The sequence below is a fragment of the Dermacentor andersoni genome, chromosome 2 (assembly GCF_023375885.2).
Source record: "Dermacentor andersoni chromosome 2, qqDerAnde1_hic_scaffold, whole genome shotgun sequence".
NCBI lineage: Eukaryota > Metazoa > Arthropoda > Arachnida > Ixodida > Ixodidae > Dermacentor > Dermacentor andersoni.
The window spans coordinates 112,943,401-112,966,949 of NC_092815.1; the positions used below are offsets into that span (position 1 = coordinate 112,943,401).

Here is a 23,549-nt window from a genome sequence, read left to right on the forward strand (position 1 = left end):
TGACATCGCAGCATAAGTTTAGTCACAAGTTCGATTACTTAAGTGTCTGGAATAATTACAAGCAATTAGAAATTACTGAGACGACCGGGGACGAAATTTAATATAAATGAGAAAAAAATATGAAAGAATAGCACAGTTCAAAATTTTTGGGTTTCATTATAAATATAATTGCAGGGCATAAGTTTAGTTACAAGTTGAGTTACTGGAGTGTCTGGAATAATTAGAATTAATTAGAAATCACTGATTCACCGCACACCAAAGCTCAGTATCGTAGATTTCAGAGACCCGCCCCGTGAGCACGACGTTGGCGAAATTTCTGGAAACCCGGAACTAGAAAGCAGAAGTAACGATTTCACTAATGACGTCACACACAGGTAGGTGGCATGATATTTAGCTGGGTAATTAATGGAAAACAGTTGCCTCCAAGTTGGGTGCATGCGTGACGTTCGCCTAAAGTTAACCTAAAGACATCAACGCCGAGGTGCCAGCGCCACTAAGAGACACCGAAGTCAAATATTAGGGTCGCCTACCATTCACTCCTTTCATCCTCTCCCAACTCCCAGCGAATGGTAGCTAACGAGACTCCATCTGGTTGACCTCCTTCATTTCTCTCTCTCTCGAATGCACTTTCTTTTTACACTAAGCCACCGGTTATCGGCTCAACGCCAATTGCATACCCTCGCCGTCCCCGTTCCTTCTTTTCATCGTAACGTTGGGCCTATAATTTTCATCCCGCGGCTCAGTATCTTCTACTGAAGTTTTTTTTTTTTTAGAACTCTAGGGGTTGGCAACAGAGCTTGTATTGATTGAACGCGTTGCTTATATTTTTTTTCCCTTTCAGCAATACCGGCAAGCTGCCTCTCAAGACGCAAGAGTGTGTGCAATATACACTCTAACAAACTTTCTATAGCTTGGGGACTTTCTGTTTATTTGGGTTTCCTCTGACTAGCTGGCCTCGAGAAACATGGTCTTTTACAGCAACGAGGCTAACCACAGCTAATGAGCTCTTGTTCCTCAGCCTGACAACCAAACATTGCCTTTCTCCATAATAATTAGCAAACATAGTTGATCTTCGGCGATTTCATGCACTAATCTTGATCGCTACAGAGCAAGGCATTGTCATGGGAAAAGACATCTCGCCCCGCTAACCAATACACCTAAGCTATCGGGACCTTGCATCTTGAATATTTCTTGTGACCATTGAGTTAATAACAATATAGATATTGTCTCGCTACATGAACGTACACTTTACCTGTTGCATTGTCAATGTCCTTGTTAATAATTTTTGTAGCTGTGAAGTTTCTTTAGAAATTTTGAAACATGTTCACTTTTGCCTCCTTTACTCTTTGACTACGTAGTGTCTCTATTAGCTCAGGTATTTCTACTGAAGCGAAAGCTTTCGCGCTGTCTATGATAGTCATATGTCGAGGGTGGTTGCACTCTATAGACTTTCCTAATATTTAATGAACGATGTGGATGTAATCTCCTGTACGAATCCTACTTTATGATTACAGTTTGTTCTTCGAGCTGAACGACGTCAAGTGACCTGTTTAATCATAACTCCATTCATGTAAAATAAGTAATGAAGAAGCGTTTGGTAACCGCTTTGTGCAACTTAGCTAGCTGATGCAGTGGTAATGCAGAAGTTCAGGCCCCAAAATACTCGTAGATTGCTGAGAGTCTACCCTCGTTCGTTTCAAAAACAGCCACAAAGTACATCAGCCTTCTTCGTTTATTTTCACCCAGCAAATTTGAAAAAGTGGAAAACCGCAATGCTGGTTCCATGATCAGTAGAATTGCGGTCGCACACTGAAATAATTAAAACGAAAGAGGAATATTGGCGCCATATGTTTGGAAACAAATATATGTATCCTGATCGGCTAAAATAAAATACACTAAGAGATTAAAACAAAGTCAAGGTCAAATAAGCCTGCGCAACAGACTGAATAAGATGCAATTGCACGCATACAGTCAATGATATCCGGTCACTCGAGACGTCATTAGTTGCACACACTAGGGACACAGTAATGACTGCGGTAATGACCAGAATCTATTGCCATCGGAAGTAAAGCGGTAACCGCTACACTCTCATTTCAGTAGCTGAGATGCGCCTCAGCGCCAGATGCACTTAGAACGCCGATGTGCTGGATAATTTATTTTAGTTTTTAGACCGGTAGGATCCCTTGCGTCAAGAATAAGGTGTTAACTCTGTTACGCCTTGTGGTACGCTGCGCCGATGTCGTTCATCAAAGCGTTTGTCGAGTTCCGGTCACCTGGGAAGCTCAACATTTACGAAAAGGAGACGTGCGGTTGGCTCTGCAGCCTATTGCCAGCCAGAGGCCATCGAACAAAAACTTCGCAGAGGCTGCAGAAGGGAACCGGCAAATGCACCTCGTCGTTAGCGGAAGCCGTTCCCTCCCGAGGTTGCTCCACTTACAGGTCTCGCTCCCTCTCTCTCTCGGCAAACAGTGTCGTGTGTTTGCCGAGTGCCAGCCCGAAATCAAAAGCCCTCGCCATGTACTCTAACCAAGCACTTACGGCGGCAAACACTCACACAGTGCTGCCACCTAGCGACTTGTTTAGAGTGCTTTGCGCGGTGTGGAGCAAGGCAGCCGCCTCCGGAAATGGCCGGCCGAAAACGGTGAGCCGATTGAGAAACGCTGGCGTGGGCGCCTGTGCCCGGTGTGAGTGTTCGTGAGATTTTCTGGTCATTGCGTGCAGCGTTCAGGCTCTTCGCTAGATAAATCTACGAGGAGGTGATTGGGGCGACGATACATCATTCGGCCTCGACAGAAGAAGCTGAACATTGCCGAAAGCATGAGCAATTGCAGCTTTCCTGAGCCGTGTCTGAGCCCTCTCTGCCTCGTGGTTTGCCCATATCCGAAGTGTTGCACAAATGAAATGCGCGCAACAAAGAAACAAAAAACGGTGAACGTAAGCACGTCAAGTTTGTATGAGATAAAGCGTGCCGATATTTTTACTGACAGTGCGAGCCGCATATGCTTCGTGCGATTGTCGGCGTGGCTTCGAAGGGGCCTCTGTGTGGGCAATAATTCCTAGAATCAGATTCTGCCTTTATCGCATAAATCTGTCTGGGGAAGCCAGGTCACTCGCGTACAGCAGTTATCGCTCCTAAAGAGAAAGTGATTCACGTGATTCAAAAAGCAGGCAAGGCAGCAATGTAGACGTCAAGTGACATACTGTCACTTGACTGATATAGATCACTTAGCGACGCAGTTGTCTAGCCCACTATGCTTCTATTTCAATGAGTGATTCTGATCTACTGCGCGGTTATTTGTATGGCTGTAATAAAAGTCTCACATAGTCGTTTAATGACATGTTACACAAGGTTTCAGTCCTTTTTCTTTTGAAACCTGAACTACTGGTACAGGTACAGAAATATGGTATTTGTGATAAGCGTGAGCCAATAAGAGACAACAAGAACGTATTTAACAATGAGTTGGCGAATAACTTATTTTTGCCATGGTTACGTTATATTGCGGATCGTATAATACAAAAACCACGCAGGAAATAAGCAAGACAAACTCTACATACTAGCCTTCCGATTCCACGTACCTGAGATTTCCGAAAACCCAGGAGACGAAAGTGCGACATCTAAAACGGCGCATACCAGGAAATGGGAACATAATTTTTATTTTTTCTGCTATGTTTGAAAAAGAAATTCAAGCTTCCGCGCTGAAGTGGCGTGCCATTTTCCACTCGTGCCAACAACCTGTCACCCGCAGCCATAATTTCGTTGCCGACAAGATCGAGACGGATAGGCTGCAATCTAGAGTGCTGTAGAACGAAGGCAAGCGTGACTGTGTAAAGAGGGCAAGAGCTGCGGAGGCAATGCAAACTTCCATGACAGCTTCGACGAGGCGAAATGTTAACGAAGATTTCGTTCTCCGCAATACGGGTGGCTGGTTGAGCTTCATTACGATGCAGAAGAAATTGTTGAATTGCGCACTGTTGTTACATAATCATTACACGCCTATTTAATTACTGTAATGTTCGTACTTTCATGTGTATTTCAATATAGAATTATTCTTATTCATTTCTGTACAATATTCACTTACCAGATGTTTCATTAAATGCTTCTAATATGTTGATTTGTATTTTCATGCTGCTCTTGCCTTCGTTGATAATCGTATATTCTATATTTTTATACATGCTATCCCCCTGACAGTGTTTACTGTGGGAACTCCTTCTGTATTAAATTTCCTTTGTAATTGTAATAATGTCTGATAATAATAAAATTGATTGAGTGTTTGGAAATAGACCTCTTGAACCAGCTATCCGAGTTTTCGCGAGCACGTTCTCACGGAACCCTATGTACGACGGATGGCGTATTCTGACTTTTGAACGAAGTTTTCGAGCACATTTTATTACGACAGGTAACATGGGTTCGGAATTGAATATCGCAAAAAAATAAAAGATAGCAGAGTAGTCTGTGAAGGATGTCGACACATGCTTTTAAATGTAGCTTTTCATTTTCGAATATACAGATCGTAGCGGCGGACATCTGCACCTCTATTACGTCACCTTCTAAGCGGAAGAGAGAGAGAGAGATAAGTCATAAGGGAAAGGTAGGGAGGTTAACCAGGATGAGCCCGGTAGGCTACCCTGCACTGGAAAAGCGGGAAAGGGGACTGAGAGAGGAAAAGGAAGAAAGAAGGTCACAGTCTCCACTGTTACGCGCACAAGCGTGCACCACTGAGTCTGTCTTACAGGTGGTGGTACAGGCTGGTGCCTTTCAACAAACGCACCAGCGCCTTTGTGGCCTTGCACGTAGCAGACGCACGAGGCCACGGGCCCAAGATCTTCTCCTCTGTGAAAGAGCGGTGGTCTAAGTGCTACAAAGCTGCACGAAGGGCACTCATCTCGTATTCGTATCTACTATGGAGTGCCCGGGTCTGTTGCAACGAAAGCACTCGTGAAATTATCATTTGCTTCGAGCGTAATTCATGCGTTCGTGTGGTGTATGCGGCTGTAGACTGCCTGCGTCGAGAATTACCGCGCGAGTGCCGATAGTTTCACCATGCGAAGATAGCGGATCCCATATTTTTTCTTTTCTTTGCGGTGCCCCACTTAGTCTGATATCATGGTTATGCTGATGGTCGAACCGCACGCTCTCTGCACCGACGACAGAGCGCTTACTCCGGATGCAGACACAGAATGGCACGTGGGTCGCGCAGTTATGCGATGAGCATTTATAATTATTATAATTATTTTTTGGAGCGCGAGTTTTTGTGAAGAGATCAAACATGTTAAAAGGGGCACTATAAGGGCAACATTAATTCTGGTTAGATAGAAGAAATACTTTTTAGATAACTTATTTGAGAGACATGCGGTTGAAGGTAGTATTTTAGACAGGGTCTTAATTGATCCTGCTGTGTTGCCGACGGAAACGTGGGCTAAGAAGTTAGTTCTTTTTCCTTAAAACCCAAAAATTATCTTTAGAACTTTATTAGACATAAACATTATCTGCGAGATTTTTGTTTCTTTTTGGCAAGTCATGTACTTTGCTAATCACAAACGAATTGGGACAGTATAATCACTTTTGCTTTATTTGTTCAAACCTAAGGCTGCCAGACACTGCCTCAAGTGGGACAAGCTGCTGTCAGAGGGGACGCAGACTAACCATTGAGTATTGTGATGTGAGATTTTAATTAATAGGCTTATAAACAAGACCATAACGAAAGAGGAAAAATAATTCATTGCGTCCCGGCTGAGGCATCTTGAACTATCCATACCAGAAATAGAGGCACTGAGGAGTGGGTCAGTCATGTGATGCAGCCACACGAAAAAACAGGCTTGTTGGTCGACAGCGAAGTTTGGTTCCGCCTTTGTCCTCAGGGTCCACCGTCTCTCGATCCTTTCCCCTTGCGCCAAAGACGTACACATGATGAATGTCATTTGATATGCACCCGAGCTCGGGCAACTAGATGTGATCGCGTAAAGGTTTTTCCTAGCCCTTTCAGGAGCTGCCTAAGTGCATTTACAGACCAAATAACCGAACGCCATGCCTTCCTTCCGACGTCGCAGCGGTGCTGCCGAATGGTGTCGTAATAGGAACTCGCTTTCGCGCAATACACAGACCCGGGGCGTTTCGCCTCGTCTGGCAAAAGCGGAACGTAGTTGCCGTAGAAGTAATCGGGGGGTTTTCTTCGTCCGACATCGCAGCGCGGTTATGCAATCCGCGTGTCATTAGTCATACATCAAATTCACCGGAAATGCGTTCAAATTTCCATGAAGGCCTGTATGCACACGAGAACCTTTTGACAGAGTCGTAAGAAACAACGACTAAAAAGCGTTTTTCGGAAGAGCGCACTAACATAGAGTTATGTAATGCACGCAGTACGGCAAGATCGAGAGTAGAGAGATAGCGAGAGAGAGAGAGAGAGAAAAGCAATGAAAGGCATGAAGGTTAACCAGTCGCGCGTTAGGTTTGCTACTCAGCGCTGGGGGAACGGGATAAAATAATGAAAGTTTTTATTACCAGGAAAATTCGTTGGCTCGGTGTCTGTATTGTGAGGTTATCGCCTCCTGCTGTAACAATAATGCAATGAGCTGATAGGTAGTTTCCTAACAAAAAGAGACGTAACGTAAAAAGAAATTCATTGAACAGTAATCAGTTCTGAATAATTTTACTTGAACACTTGACAAATTTTGTGCGACCAGCAATTCTGCCCACAGGAATACAAATTTTCATTGAATTTTTGCACATCGCTTTTTTGTACTTTATCTTTCGATTAAAAGAATAATGCAACAGTTGTGTTGATGATCGGCGTTGGTGATGGCCTTCCCACTTCCCTGGTGTTCATGCTCTTCCCGCCCACCTTTTAAAATCATGACCGCAAATCGCTCACTACCACGCCCTCATTCGTGTTTGCTGATTCCAACGTATCCGCACTCATGGATACGCAGTGTGTTATCCATTTGACATCCTCTCGACTCTGCTTCGCACTGAATTCCCGGACCCGAAAGCGCACGGTCATATTTGTTCCCGGCTCATTTGTACTCACGCAGGATACACGCAAACTTTTTTTGCAGCGGAACCAACTCGAGACTCAAACTCACTTCTGCTGACTCACTCACACTTGCGCCCACCGAGACTCACACTGACTCACACTCGCACCTGCTTTGACTCATTCGGGCACCCTTCGAGTTTCCCTAGCGGCTCTCAGTTTCAGTTTTTTTTACTTCAATCCATAGTTACACTATATGTACCAACCAAGTCTAAACATTTGTGCAAGCAGGCTATCGTCCAATATAAGTGTTCTTTCATTCTTCTTTTCTTACCTATTCGATTTCGGAGATAAATGTTAACCACAGGAATCCGCTTAAGCTTATGCTGCCACAACAAATCACCCGACACAAAGTGACTGACTTATATCGAATGTAACTGCGCAAGCCTACCACATATTAAGCAGAGTACGCAGCGCTGAAATTATTTTCTGTAAACCAGCAGAGTGGCCGGCATACATACACGGTTTCAGCAACACGTGGACATTTGTTCTGACGCAACAGGTTTGCTGAAATATTTCCACGCTTAACCTGACCATTGTCGAGACCCCCTGACAATGCCGAATGCGTCTTGTGGTTGGTCCGTGTGCCTTTCTAAATGTATAAAGATACCGATTACCTCCGAACACTGTTATTACACAGCCGCTGTTTAACACCTTCCCCTTGGAGTATTTGAGTATTTGATTGTATCATGCCAACGGCAAATACAGCAATTGAGCTAGAACAATTTTCATGAACATAATAATTACCAGAGATGACAACGTTGACTTCGCGAACTCTCTCTTACGCATTATTTTTCGCAACGCATCAGTTTGCTCTGCCGAGGAGCACCACCACTCTCGGCTTCTGTCTAATAGACATATGAAAGCGAATTTTTACAGTTTATACCCCGTTTTCTGCAGTACATAACCAAAAAGGTGTTCTGCTCTATACTCTGCCCCGTATATTAACTTCGTTAAGAGGACTTCTATCCATTACACGGAGAAAAAAATCCTGCTATCTGGTGCTTGAAGTTGCTACTCTTTACGCAGATACCTTGCGGCATCCTTTTTAAGCCATTATTTTATGTCTCCGGACTTTCTAACGCCATTTAGGAATATAATTTTCTGGCCCTGTCGCGAGCTGATAAGCTGGGACGCTCTGTTTTGACGCAGCTCAGACGCCGAAGAAAGCAAGTAAGAGTGCTAAATAACGGGACGTGTCTGACACAGACGAAGCGCTGACTTTCAACCAACATTTTATTGCACACAGCAATATGTACACGGGCTTGAATAGGCAGGATGGAGAGGGGAGTATATCATAGTAGGGGTAAATTGTCTAGAAGGTAGCCGCGATGGAGAATGTAAAAACAGCAAAACTAAATGGTCGCCATCACCCACGTGCAAGGTAGGCGAGTTCCTTCGTGAGGAGCGATATCGAAGGTACACGCATACACATATGACCTTTCTTGTCGATGCAAAAGGTATCGTATATATATCGCGTGCACGCTGGTCACTGTAGCGCCTTTGCATTTGTGAAACTGTGCGTGACAACTGCACCGGGAGCTATGCACGGCTAGGTGGCTGCCAGCACACCCCTTCAATGAATTTGAATGTTCTCTGAGGCGGTCATTATTACAGCGGCCAGTTTGGCCAATATAGCATCGACCGCACGAGATGGGGACCTCGTACACTGCGTTGTAGCAGCAAACAAGTTTTTTGGTGATTTTCTTATCGCAAATGTGGGACCCCGTGTCTTCCCTATTCACTTTTTGCGCATACTGGAGAACTTGATTCTTGCCGAAAAAACAAAAAAACAAAACAACTCTAATGCCTGCCTTATGCACAACTTTTTTTGCACGATGAAACACTCTGCGCAAATAGGGAATGACCACTGTTCTTGAATGCGAACATTTCTCTTTTTGATTGTCACGTTTGTCAGGTTTTGGATGTTTTAAGTCTGCCAAAGGACATTCGGAAATGGTGGACAGTAAATTGTCCGGGAAGCCTGCCATTCGCAATCTGATCACCTGGGAATCAAAACAGCCGCACATTGTACGACCGCACGCACATTGCACACAGGCACGACCGCGACAAGGCAGCCCCTAAAACAAGATTTGGAAATCGCTCGCTTCACAAATTTCGAATGCGCCGAGCCGTGAGGTAGGAGGCTCTACTTGGAGAGGGCGGAATACTGCCAGCACGCATGATCAGATAAAAACAGTTCAAGGTCAAGGAACCTAAATTTGTTATTATCGGGAAATTCAGTAGTTATAGTTTCTTCATGCAGTAACGAAACACGTTAACAATTTGCCCAGCACAAAGCTGAGTGTCATAGGGGTTAGATATGTAAAAAACCAAAAAAGGTCATCTACGTATCTGAACGCTTTTACAACGATCGTCTGTTCCACGCGTTCCATGAGGCATCTGTTATAACTTTTAGCTAAGAAAAACGTCAACGTCACTAAGATTCGGGGCAAGACATGAGGCCATGCATACACCGTCTTTCTGAATAAAAAATTCACCATTGCCCTCTATAGAGGTGGAACGTAAATAGAAATTAAGAATTTCTAAAACGTTCTTAATGCTGATTCCGCAGAAGTCGTGAAAACGGACACACCCATAGCGGTCGATGGACTCGCTCACCTCAGACGCCGACTTTTTTTTTATTTGTTTTTGTATGCTGATTGTATAGTACTGCTCTAAACGCAAAAGTGACTCAGCCAAGAAAGCTAGTTTCAAGAAAACTTGACTGTTGGAAACCTGTTGGCGTTGTCTGTTGAGGAGACTCGTTAAAAAGATTCATGCGCTTTCAGCGATTCTTAGCTGCAAGTGCGTGAACTTTTGTTGGGAATCGATGTCGATATGCAGCGTTGCACAAAGTAGACACCGAAGTCCCCAGTGCTTTCTCTTCACCTGTCTACTTATGCTTTCAGGCAGAAAAATTACGCCCAAATGTTTGCTTTCTACATTTATTTTTTCAAATCAATTGCCTTTGTTGCCTGCAATGTAACTTCTATGTAACTCTGTGAATGCGTCGGTAGTTCTCCGTGAACTGCTTCTATGACCGCTGATTCTTTGCGAGAAAGCCACCCCTAGCGATGAGAGATGGCACGACTATTTGCCGGAAAAAATTTAGTTAAATTATCATTCATTTTGTGTCCCATGCAAGAGGCATTTACTGTGGGTACAAGTGAGGAAAGCACGTGACAGGTTTCCACCTCACTTGCTGTCACTCGCATGCATTGATTAGGCCTCCTGCACATCAGCCGTAGCGTTTCATACAAAAATGTGGCAGAAAGAATCGTAGATGATCGTCAACATGACCGATGGCTTTTTTGCGTGAGCTATTGCTTATCCCCAAGCTATCCGTGAATCGCGTAACCCCAATAGGCACATCAGCGGACTCACAAGGTGGCACTCTCACTGCCAACAGTGAAAAATGACACCATGACATCTGTTGTAATCACAGCACCCCAACTGAATATCCGTAGCAACCCCCTCTATCCCTAGTATTCGGCCTGGATTTCGTTTCAAAGGCCGTCCATCACGCGACCGCGCTCGACCCACCCTGTGTCGCCTTGCCATACCATTACTGATGATTGGCCAAGAATGGCCAAGAATAGCACACGCCGTGCTGAAGTTGTCTGTTCAGGCACGTCCGCCGTAGCACATACCCTGTGACCCAAGTTGTACACTATAACCAGACAGCCGCAAGCATCAATTTGTCTACTCGGGCACATAGCCTGTGGCTCGTGTTGTCTGCTCGGCAAGACAGCTACCAGAACATACCTACAGCTACCAGAACATACCTAGGGACACAAGTTGACTTTCCTGCCAGTAAACGGCCAGAAACAAACTACAATGTGGGGGAAGAGCAAAACAAAGCTAATTTCATAGTCAATTTCCTTACCTCAAATCGTTATATTATATCTTGCATCATGCCAAGTGTCGGCTGTTGGAACATTTTCTCATTCCCACTGATCCCCATGGTTTAGCAGGCATAGCAGCTCACATATGAGGCGAACTGACAGAATGGCATGCAGTGTGAAGGACCTCTGTGTCCGAGCATAATATTCATATCCGAACGCTGAGCCTTCGGTCACTTGACACGCTATCGCATATGAGAAAATGAAATTTTTAGCGGGCCCGCAAAGAGGGAAAGATACGACGAAAGTGCCGGGAAGTTAGCTGAGATCACTCCTAGTTCTCTACCTGACACAGTGGGAAGGGAAAGGAAAGATACGAAAGAAAGACAAGAAGACAGAAAGATAAGGAGAGAAAGGTGAGTGATTGTGCGCGCACCCGCAGATGGAACTTTCGTAGATATAGTGCCGAGCACTCATGTAGTGCGGTTGTCTTATAAAAGCACATTAATGTTTTGGTGGCCTTGTGCATAATAGAGGTCTGCGGCCAAGCTCCAATGACCTTTGCTTCCGAGAACGGTCTGTCGTCTAACCGCCTGAGATTTGTAGGCGGAGCATTCCGTCGAGAGTTGTAGGTTGGACAGTGGCACAGAATGCGCTGTATAATTTTATCACATCCTCAAGAGTGGCATGTGGCACTAGAGTAATTCCGTAGAGAAATGAATGAGCGTTCATGAATGCACCGCCCAACCGCAGGTGGTACGTTAATGTTGTTTCATGACGAGAGACGCGCGGGTTGCAGACGAAATCGCAAGTCGCGGTCCAGTGAATACAATCGTGAGTTGGTGAAATCCGGCAATTTCCAACGCTGATGTGTGGCAACAAGCAAGTGAGTAAAGTTGCCGTGCGTCGGTCTTTCATAGGGGTATTGGTACGCACCAATGTTGCTCGTGAGCAGAATGCACGGCTTCATCTGGCCTGTCGTTGCCCCTAATTACGCAGTATCTGGGCATCCACTGAAATATGATGTCATGGCCGTTCTCGAAAGCTTGGTGTTGAGCGTGTATTATTCCATGCAGTATGTGCTCGTTATAGTGGTGACGCAAGTCACACTGTAGTAGCGTTTGTGGGGCGGCATTGGGGTCTCAACGAATAGCCCATCAATTAGGCGGCTGTTGAAGCGCATATTCAACGGAACGTTGAAGAGCGACAAGTTCTGCTGCTGTCGGTGTCATAACTTGCTAAAGATTGAACTTTATAAACACATCTTGATGGGACAATCACAGCTCCGGTAGACCTGTTAGAACTGGTGGAACTATCTATGTAGATTTGTTCGTGCTCATAATAGGTCTCATATTTAGAAATAGAGCCAGCCGTTTCAAGGCTAGTGGTCATATGTCTGCCCTCGTGGCAACACCAGGAACTGCAAGGGACACGCAAGGTTGCCGGAGAAAGCACAACACAGATGTTTGGCGCTTCCCAGGCTTAAAGCCAAATGGTAATGAGTCTCGGTGAATGGCCACATCCCTGCGGGCTACAGAGCATTAATGCAATGCTAGCCATGGTAGATGTAGAATGTGTGCTCTAATGGTGTCAGAAGTGACGCATGTGGTGACTGGTTGCTTTTCTCTAGGCAATAGCAATCGCTGCAGCTGTTCAAACACCCCCCGCGGGATATCAAGACATGTTCTAAGTGTTTGGGCTTGTATGCTTCATAGTCCGTGGATGTAATGTGTAGTGCGCGCCTTGCATGTATTGAATAAGGCTGGAACACTGTTCTGTAGAAATTCGAGAATAAGCGCTCTGGATAGCTGTGACATAGAACGCACATATGGGCCTCGTGATTTCATCATCATCATCATCATCAGCCTGGTTACGCCCACTGCAGGGCAAAGGCCTCTCCCATACTTCTCCAACTGCCCCGGTCATGTACTAATTGTGGCCATGTTGACCCTCCAAACTTCCTAATCTCATCTGCTCACCTAACTTTCTGTCGCCCCCTGCTACGCTTCCCTTCCCTCGGAATCCACTCCGTAACCCTTAATGACCATCGGTTATCTTCCCTCCTCATTACATGTCCTGCCCATGCCCATTTCTTTTTCTTGATTTCAACTAAGATGTCATTAACGCGCGTTTGTTCCCTCACCCAATCTGCTCTTTTCTTATCCCTTAATGTTACACCTATCATTCTTCATTTCCATAGCTCGTTGCGTCGTCCTCAATTTAAGTAGAACCCTTTTCGTAAGCCTCCAGGTTTCTGCCCCGTACGTGAGTACTGGTAAGACACAGCTGTTATAAACTTTTCTCTTGAGGGATAATGGCAACCTGCTGTTCATGATCTCAGAATGCCTGCCAACCCGTGATTTACCTTCAAAGAAATTGAACAGATGCCCAATGTAAAAAAGCTTCTTTTTCAGGTAATCGACTTGGGGACACCGGTTGACATCAAGATCGACAAAGAGACCTCAAAATCTGTGGGCCGCCTTGTACACAATTGACCGGTCATATATGTACACAGGTTAGAACGTCATTGTTTTTCGTATAGATGCTACTAATACAATTTTTTTTCGCAGCTAGATTGAAGTTTTGACTGCGAATGAATGTAGATGCTAACGTTGCCCTCTTCTGAATACTTGTGGGCGCTTGAGGTCGTGTCACGCCGACAGTCCAGGCGCAGATATCATCAGCTTAGAGCAATATGTCAGCCGTCTATGGTAGCGATTCATCAAGCCCGACAAGAGGAAGAATAAATAGAGTAGGATTTAGGAGTCCGCCTTGTGGGACATCATGACTGGAAATATGGTTGCTTGTCTGGCTACTTTCAGTAAGCGCGAAAATTGATCTCCTGAAAATGTAGCTTCCAAGCCAACCAAAGCCATGACCTCCAAGATCAGCAACCTAAAGAGCGCCGTACATGGCTTCCCGGGTCATATTGCCGCACGCGGCTTTTGCGTCTAGGAATAGCACCACCGAGCAGTGTTCCCTATTGAAGGCGCTGAAATCAACCTGCCTTCCTTGAATACAAAAACGCATTAAATTGTCGAAGCTTGAGTCGTTCGTACTCCTCACCGAAAGGTCATATTGTTAATTTGAGCCCTGCAGGTGATAAGGTGAAGAAGTGTGCGCATTAATAATGCTTCAGCCACTAGAATGTTTGCACAGCGATCAAATACTTTGTTCTTGACACCAGTCGGCTGCCCTCCTAAAAGAGTTAATTGAGGATGATTATTTATTATTTTTCAATTCACTTTATCATGATGACTGTTAAACCTTGAACACTGAGCGGAATACGCCTTTCCCTAGTATTTCTTTAATTTTTTCTAAAATTCTTTCAACCATTTTGTGCAAACCACCCAATTCTTGGCCCATCCCCCACGGTATGTGCCACTTCGGGAGGGGAGCAACAAGAATAATTCTTAAGCATTTAAAAGAAGTAACTGAATAAAGGTCCGGAAATGCGACATCTGAGCTTTTCTGCAAGCGGTTATTAGAATAATAAAATTAGACTTATTCACTGGTCACTCGTCGCGGCTGCTTTCTCATGTCATGAGCGCGTAAAGCGGACTGCACTTTTCAATTGTAATCTCTGAGCGTAAGTATAAACCAGAGCCTAGTGAACCCTCATAGGTTTAAGTAGGTTCATACTGTTTACGTTTGAAGTATTACCCTCGCCAGTTTTCGGTCCAGAGAGAAATAAAGAGTTTAACGTTATGCCGACTATGTAGGTTGCTCGAGCTTATAACGGAGTTCTCATACGAAGCTTTGCTGGGAACCCGGCTTCCCTGGAGCGAATTGATCACAGCTAACGCATGATGCTCGCAAAAAAAAAAAAAGGAAAGAAAGAAGAAAAAAAAAAACAGAAGAACTTGTTGATGTAACATTAGGAATTAAAAGCTTTATTTCCCGAGGTGTCATAACTGGGCTTCACATCTTACGTACATACAACTCCGTCAAGACATAATGTATAGGTATCATCATCATCATCATCATCATCATCATCATCATCATCAACAACAACAACGTCGTCGTCGTCGTCGTCGTCGTCATCATCATCATCATCATCATCATCATCATCATCGTCATCATCATCATCATCAGCCTAGTTACGCCCGCTGCAGGGCAAAGGCCTCTCCCATACTCCTCCAGCTACCCCGGTCATGTGCTAATTGTGGCCATGTTGTCCCTGCAAACTTCTTAATCACATCCGCCCACCTAACTTTGTGCCGCCCCCCTGATACGCCTTCCTTCCCTTTGAATCCAGTCCGTAACCATTAATGACCATCGGTTATCTTCCCTTCTGATTACATGTCCTGCCCATGCCCATCTATTTTTCTTAATTCCAATTAAGATGTCATTAACTCGCGTTTGTTTCCTCACCCAATCTGCTCTTTTCTTGTCCCTTAACGTTACACCCATTATTCTTGTTTCCATAGCTCGTTGCGTCGTCCTCAATTTAAGTAGAACCATTTTCGTAAGCCTCCAGGTTTCTGTCGCGTACGTGAGCACTGCTAAGACACAGCTGTTATAGACTTTTCTTTTGAGGAATAATGGCAACCTGCTGTTGATGATCTGAGAATGCCTGCCAAACGCACCCCAGCCAATTCTTATTCTTCTTATTATTTCAGTCTCATGATCCGGATCCGCGGTCACTACCTGCCCTAAGTAGATGTATTCCCTTACCACTTCCAGTGCCTCGCTACCTATCGTAAACAGCTGTTCTCTTCCGAGACTGTTAAACATGACTTTAGTTTTCTGCAGATTAATTTTTAGACCCACCCTTCTGCTTTGCCTCTCCAGGTCAGTGAACATGCACTGCAATTGGTCCCCTGAGTTACTAAGCAAGGTAATATCTTCAGTGAATCGCAAGTTACTAAGGTATTCTCCATTAACTCTTATCCCCAATTCTTCCCAATCCAGGTCTCTGAATAACTCCTGTAAACACGCTGTGAATAGCATTGGAGAGATCGTATCTCCCTGCGTGATGCCTTTCTTTATTGGGATCTCGTTGCTTTCTTTTATGGAGGACTACGGTGGCTGTGGAGCCGCTATAGATATCTTCCAGTATTTTTACATACGGCTCGTCTACACCCTGATTCCGTAATGCCTGCATGACTGCTGAGGTTTCGACTCACCCAAACGCTTTCTCGTAATCAATGAAAGCTATATATAGCGGTTGGTCATATTCCGCGCATTTCTCTATCACCTGATTGATAGTGTGAATATGGTCTATTGTTGAGAAGCCTTTACGGAATCCTGCCTGGTCCTTTGGTTGACAGAAGTCTAAGGTGTTCCTGATTCTATTTGCGATCGCCTTAGTAAATACTTTGTAGGCAACAGACAGTAAGCTGATCGGTCTATAATTCTTCAAGTCTTTGGCGTCCCCTTTCTTATGGATTAGGATTATGTTGGCGTTCTTCCAGAATTCTGGTACGCTCGAGGTCATGAGGCACTGCGTATACAAGGTGGCCAGTTTTTCTAGAACAATCTGCCCACCACTCTTCAACAAATCTCCTGTTACCTGATCCTCCCCAGCCGCCTTCCCACTTTGCATAGCTCCCAAGGCTTTCTTTACTTCTTCCCGCGTTACTTGTGGGGAGTCAAATTTCTCTAGACTATTCTCTCTTCCATTATCGTCGTGGGTGCCACTGGTATTGTATAAATTTCTATATAACTCCTCAGCCACTTGAACTATCACATCCATATTAGTAATGATATTGCCGGCTTTGTCTCATAACGCATACATCTGATTCTTGCCTATTCCTAGTTTCTTCTTCACTGCGTTCGTGTTGTGTTCTGCCTCTCGTCCTTCGTCCGGGTTGCGCTGCCCACCCATAGGAACATGTTCAATCACCAACTCGCCCAGCTTGCCGTCTTAATTCAGTTTATTTCTTCACTGCGCTCGTGTTGTGTTCTGCCTCTCGTCCTTCGTCCGGGTTGCGCTGCCCACCCATAGGAACATGTTCAATCACCAACTCGCCCAGCTTGCCGTCTTAATTCTTCTTCACTGCTTTAAGGCTTCCTCAATTCCTGAGAACATGTTCAATTCTATTCATATTATACTTCCTTATGTCAGCTGTCTTACGCTTGTTGATTAACTTCGAAAGTTCTGCCAGTTCTATTCTAGCTGTAGGGTTAGAGGCTTTCATACACTGGCGTTTCTTAATAAGATCCTTCGTCTCCTGCGATAGCTTACTAGTATTCTGTCTAACGAAGTTACCACTGACTTCTATTGCCCACTCCTTAATGATGCCCATAAGATTGTCGTTCATTGCTTCAACGCTAAGGTCCTCTTCCGGAGTTAAAGCCGAATATCTCTTCTGTAGCTTGATCCGGAATTTCTCTGTTTTCCCTCTTACCGCTAACTCATTGATCGGCTTTTTATGTACCAGGTTCTTCCGTTCCCTCCTCAAATCTCGGCTAATTCAAGTTCTTACCATCCTACGGTCACTGCAGCGCACCTTGCCGAGCACGTCCACATCTTGTATGATGCCAAGGTTAACTCAGAGTATGAAGTGTATTTCATTTCAAGCCTCGCTATTTGGGCTCTTCCACATCCACTTCCGGCTATGCCGCTTGCGGAAGAAGGTAGTCATTATCCGCGTATTCTTTTGTTCTGCAAACTCTACTAATAATTCGCCCCTGCTATTCCTCGCATCAATGCCATATCCCCCCACTGACTTGTCTCCAGCCTGCTTCTTGCACAACCTGGCATTGAAATGCCCATTAGTATAGTGTATTTTGTTTTGACTTTACCCATTGCTGATTCCGCGTCTTCATAGAAGCTTTCGGCTTCCTGGTCATCATGACTGGATGTAGGGGCGCAGGCCTGTACGACCTTCAATTTGTACCTCTTATTAAGTTTCACAACAAGACCTGCCACCCTCTCGTTAATGCTATAGAATTCCTGTATGTTACCAGCTATATCCTTATTAATCAGGAATCCGATTCCTAGTTCTCGTCTCTCCGCTAAGACCCGCTAGCACAGGACGTGCCCGCTTTTTGGCACTGTATATGCTTCTTTTGTCCTCCTAACCTCATTGAGCCCTATTATATCCCATGTACTGCCCGCTAATTCATCCAATAGCACTTCTAGATTCGCCTCACTAGATAATGTCCTAGCGTTAAATGTTGCCAGGTTCAGATTCGAATGGTGGCCTGTCCGGTATAGGTAAATATTGCCGTATTGTCATCTCGCGTTCAGCACCTGATCGGTTACAAACGCTTTTAACTAAACAAAACGTGCAGCTCGAGGATAAGTATACGTTGAAGTGAAGCCAATTACTCATAATATTTTCCTAGAGCTTAAGGTACCTGCTTTTGACTAAGCTCTGAGGCAGTTCGGAAAAAAAAATATGGGGTTTTACGTGCCAAAACCACGATCTGATGATGAGGCACGCTGTAGTGGAGGACTCGATTAATTTTGACCACTCGTGGTTCTTGAACGGGCATCTAAATCTAAGTGCACCGGCGTTTTAGCAATTCGTCCCCATCGAAATGAGGCCGCCGTGGCCGGGATTTGATCTCTGGACCTCGCGCTTGACAGCGCAGCACCATAGCCACTAAGCAACCACGGCGGGTACACTTTCGCCAGAAGCGAAAATTCCTTTATATTTCTAAATTACCGGACTTTATATTTTTGTGAAGCAGTTCCAGGGCAGACATCGTGGATGCGGTTGGAACTGATTGCGTTGGAATGCAGCGTGCAAAGAGAGCTAAAGACCGGGAAGTCGTGTCGTTTTATTGTGGGAAGCTCTCGTGGTGTTAACTTTCACTTTTTTTTGTTTTGCTTTCGAACTGCATTTTATATTCCCTATGTATAGGGGGGGGGGGGGGCGGTTGAGGGAAGATGGTTTGAAGACGAGAAATAACAGATAGCTTTCTATATGTAACAAATCATGTGACGCAACTGAACTTGACAACCATTTGTGCGTAATAAGGGTCAACGAAGGAAAAGTATAATGTATGAGTACTTAACTGAAAGCAGGTAAACATTGTCGTATTGTCATCTCGGGTTCAGCGCCTGATCGGTTACAAACGCTCTTTTAATTGAGTGTGCTCCATTGAGAAAACGAGAACTCCGGGTACACACCAGAAAAAATAAAAGCCTATTGAAGGGGTATACCCACCAATAAAAATCGAAAGAAACCGCGAAATTCTCTTTCTCTACATCGCGCCGCCTAATCGCGCAGTATAGCAGACTGTGGCTGCGATAGCGCTCGCGAAGTCAGTTTGTGTGGAGTGACTCGGGAACGGCGTGGTTCCGAACTTGTTGACACAAGTCGTAGAACAACATACGGGAGGCGATATGGTACCGCAAGCGCAAATACAGCAAACAAGAACACAAAATGAAACCTTTCGACGCTTGCCAGAGGTGTGCACAATGTTTGTGCAGCACTTCGGGCGAAGTGCGGTCGAAACACAGCACTATAGCAGCACCAGTGTAGTGTATTGCTGAGAACCGGCAGCGGAGGGACCGTGTGCAGGAGGCCATGTACTACATGCGATGAACGCTTGTTCGCCGGCTCGCAGCTTGCAGCAGAAACAGCGACTTACCCGCGGCTGCGCACCGGTCTTTGGGCGACGAGGTGGAAATTAATCTCGTGGCCTCCTCGTTAATCTCGTGGTCTCGCCAATTAATCTCGTGGCCTCGCCGAACGCAATGTGCAGAATATGACAAAAGAGACAAACAAACATCGCTAGGAATGGCATTCTGACATTGTGCGTGCGCTCTTGAGCGTTTGTGCGTAGCTTTTGTGGCTGTTCCTGCGCACTTCTTGCTTTTGTAGAACGCTTAAAACAACAACAAAAATTAACCAACTTCCGTAAATGAAGCTGCAGCAGTCTTCCTGCAATGTACACTAGGCTTTGTCAGCATGCTGCACGTGCTGGTTTGCGTCGCAAGTTATGCAGTGAAGTTGCGTTTCAGGCGGCGGTACGAAAATAATCAGCTTTTTGCAGTCCGAAAGCAATTATCTGTTGAATTCATACGAGACGTGCATTATGGGCGATGCTGCCTCACCTTCTACATGGCTACAGCAGTCGCAGCTTCCTCTACATAAGAATTATCTTATTCTATCACAGGGGCCAGTATTTGTGTTATTTGCGGCTGCAGTGGACCAGAATTCACTGATCCGTTTCAAGACGTCACAATATCAACACATGGGCTTTTGTCGAAATGTCCGACACGAGCTTCTATAGAGTGCCACACACATTGTTCTTACATATGCTATGCAAATATCTGTTGATGGTCATTTCATGCGCTAAATAAATACTCATCTGTTTTCTCCCCAGATGCTATATTCACTATCCTTGACATTTCCCTTGATCATGGCACAACTGGTATGTCCTGGAAATATTTGCTTTCTCTGCCAAGTTCGGGTACCTCACAAGTTTGATTCATTGTTAAAAAGAAGGCGTTAGTGCGTGAAATAGCTTTCCGATAAGGGCAGCGATGGAAGAGCTACATACATGTAGATGCAAGAAATACAATCCAGCATATGAATTTTTCTAAAATGATCATCCTAATTTGGGGTCCTCTAACGTAAAACTATTCCAATATGTTTTATTACAATGTCTTGACGTTAAATTTGCATAACCGCTGAAACAAACATCGGGCGGTTACCCGCAGGATTGTCTGAAGAGACCAATCAAACGCTCTCCTCATTTATAGGAAGTCACTTTTGTTTGCTTTGTAAACGAATACCATTTCCCTACGCTGAGCGGCTTGTGTTATATAATTGGCTGATAAGAGGCGAGGAGCACGCTCAAGTGGGGAGGGATTCGATGGGGCCGGGTCAGTGCACTGGAAATCGATAACCGGATGAAGAGGGTGGTGCCGGCATCTGCGATTGGTCCGCTTTCCCTTACTTAGCTTGCGGTGGCTGGTCGAAAATCGCGACGGCATGCAAGGGAAGCTTAAGAATGACGCTAGAATGAATCCTGAGCAAAGAAGAGGTGACAGTGCGAGGCCCTAAACGTGCCGAAAGTGCTCTAAAGCGTTACACGGCCACGCAAAAAGTTTTGTTGCACACAGATAAACCCATGCTTTCCGGCAGGTGCGAGTAGCCAGTGCCTGAGCGATCGGCGGCAGCCAGCTTCCATTCCTTTCCGAACGCGACAGCCTGCGGATATTCAGAGAAAAAAAATTCAGCTTTGTTCGGCATATTAATACATCTTTTACGCGTATGCGTCACTTTGACGCGGTGAGCATTCGCGGTTCTGTGGTGTCGCGTGACAGCGAGGTGAAGTGGGTGCGGCCCTAAAGCTTTTTGCCAATAGCCGAGGTCTAATGGCGAAAAGGCGTCTAATAAGAAATAACTATTTTTCTTTTGTTCGGTTCAAGCATGCATAATCAGTGTGTACGCGTCATATCAGATGGGGAGCTATGGTGGTTTTTGTGACGTCGCTTGACAGACAGGCGAAGTGAGGGTAGTCCAAAAAGTTTTCGACCAATCGTGAAGGGCTGATTGCAGAATTAGAATAGCATAACGTTAAGTATGACCCCCCCCCCCCCCCCCCCCCCAAGTGCGGAAAATGTTTGAATAAAAAACTTGGGCTGCGTCGTTCGAACGATATATTTTGTTGTTTGTTTATCTCGAATTTTAGTAACCTGACAATGCAGACTGCGATAGCTTGGTGATTTGGCTTCCAGCATTTAGTATCATTAGTTTCTGATTTATAATTAACTGCTGCTAAGTTTTTAGAAGTCGCTCACGCTTCACCAATTATTGCATTCGTCTCCGGCAACCACGTATGTGTAATTTTAAGTTACAGCTTTTGCTACATGAATACTAATAACTCATACGATTTATTGTGGATTCTTAAGTTACGAGCTCCCTCTACAGACAAAAATGATTGCGCCAATGCTTGTCAGCGCCGTTTCTAAAGGGCACATGCTATTAGAAAACATGATAAAAATAAATGCCAAATAAACAGCAGCGTGCGTTTCCGGCTCTATAACACTAATTGGTAGCCGGTTTTACAACGGCGATAACAGTGACACATTGACGAGTAGCTAAGAGCTAAAAATTCAGTTCTCTCTGTTATGCAGACACCGCCCCCCGCTGACGGCAAATAAACGTGTTCAAATATATAACTTGGCGCAAAATATTGACTGCGTCGATTCGTCCTAATGCTCGTACCAACACAAAAGATTGAACTGCATTGCCATTCGTCAAAACAGTGACTTGAATTTCAATCGAAAAACTGTCAGGGGCAATATAGAAGCCGCTGTAATTCTCCCTACTTGTATAGTGCTAAACAGAGAGGGTTTCTTGAGCAACCCGACAGCCCCCTCTTCAGTGGCGTAATCAAATCTCGTTACATAGGCCGCACTGAGGGGACGCCGACGGGATTTCAGCGCTTTTACTCAACCCACTTCTAAAGTACACTCATCTAGGGGCATCCTCCGGCCTCATAAGAGGGTGTATGGAAAATGGAAGCTCTTTAAGGAAGCGGCCTACCAGAGTGAAAAACCTAAGTGGCTTGGCCACGCTAAAAATGCTGGAAAATGATTACCTTGGAGACTGTTGCTGGAACGGAACCGTTCCAGTAAGAGTAGTGCTCAATATTAGCGTTGCCGATCATTGACGGCTGGCTCATGAAATGTTTTATCGACTCTCTTCATTACCTTAATGCCGTGTACCTCGCGCCAATCCGGTTCTCGAATCAATCTAGAGATACAACCTTCCGGGATGGGCGTTACATGGTACACGCGTCGCGCAAAAGTATACTTGTGGAAACGCCACATGTAGGACGGACAGGATACCTTCGTCTAAATATTATCCGGGTTGACAGTTGCGCATAAACATGAGGAGTGATCTTACACTGCTCCTGGCGATACATGGCTGGGATAGTGTTCCGTTCGCTCGGATGCGCGCCCAACATATATAATGAAGCATTTATTGGTTGAGGTAAAGCAATAGTTTACCAACGTCTGACGCGTCATTACCACACGTGTTTGCTTTCCCATTATTTCTCTTCCGCGCACAGATGGACAGATACCAATAAACGCACAGTAAGCTCACTGACCGCAAGGGTAATGTTACTCCGCGGTCACAAGGTTCACTCCAGTGTTGCTAGTCCGTTGCAGAAACCACGCCTGACTTGGCGGCTTCGCACTGCAAACAAGTGTGCAATCGTCACCTCGAGAAAGCGAACGTGGAGAGCCAGCTCGAAAGGCACAGCCTACTCTCTGCAACAACACAACCTGTATGAACGAACGTGCACCCAATGTGTCGGTGTTCATACTATTAATTTTTTGCTTTCTTCACACCAGTAATTTTGATGGTGGCATACATTTGCCGCTTTACGTGGCAATGCACAAGGCTGGTGGTCCTACCAAGTGTTTTTATCTGTGAAGTTCCCCGCAAGGCGTTTTGGCTCATGCTACGTTTTGCTGCGAGAGAACGAGTAAACATTTCCTCTGCAGCGGTGGAAAGTGGGACAATACATCTTTTTTGTCAATAGCACCGAAGGCGATGTTTCACAAGGCTCCCACAAATTCAGTGGCTCGTAAGAAAAAAGAATTTCAGTTTGCGAAATGCTACGCAGTTCTCTGGTAACGTGAGCTTTATAGGGAAAGCTTTATGCGGGACTTTTGATTTGTTCTTGCTTCTTCACAGGAACAAACACATTTCTAGAACGCTGATAGTTTGGGAAGGCAGCAGGGAAGAAG

General features: G+C 45.1%; 1 long non-coding RNA gene across 1 annotated transcript in view; it reads left to right on the forward strand.

The window, feature by feature from the left end:
* The window catches only part of LOC129387545 (uncharacterized), a 165,049-nt gene that overhangs the window by 68,524 nt on the left and 72,976 nt on the right, over positions 1 to 23,549 (forward strand). The window contains exons 2-3 of the long non-coding RNA XR_011892544.1: positions 13,291 to 13,391; positions 20,165 to 20,212. This is a non-coding gene — a long non-coding RNA (uncharacterized lncRNA). The remainder of the gene's footprint in view (positions 1 to 13,290; positions 13,392 to 20,164; positions 20,213 to 23,549) is intronic.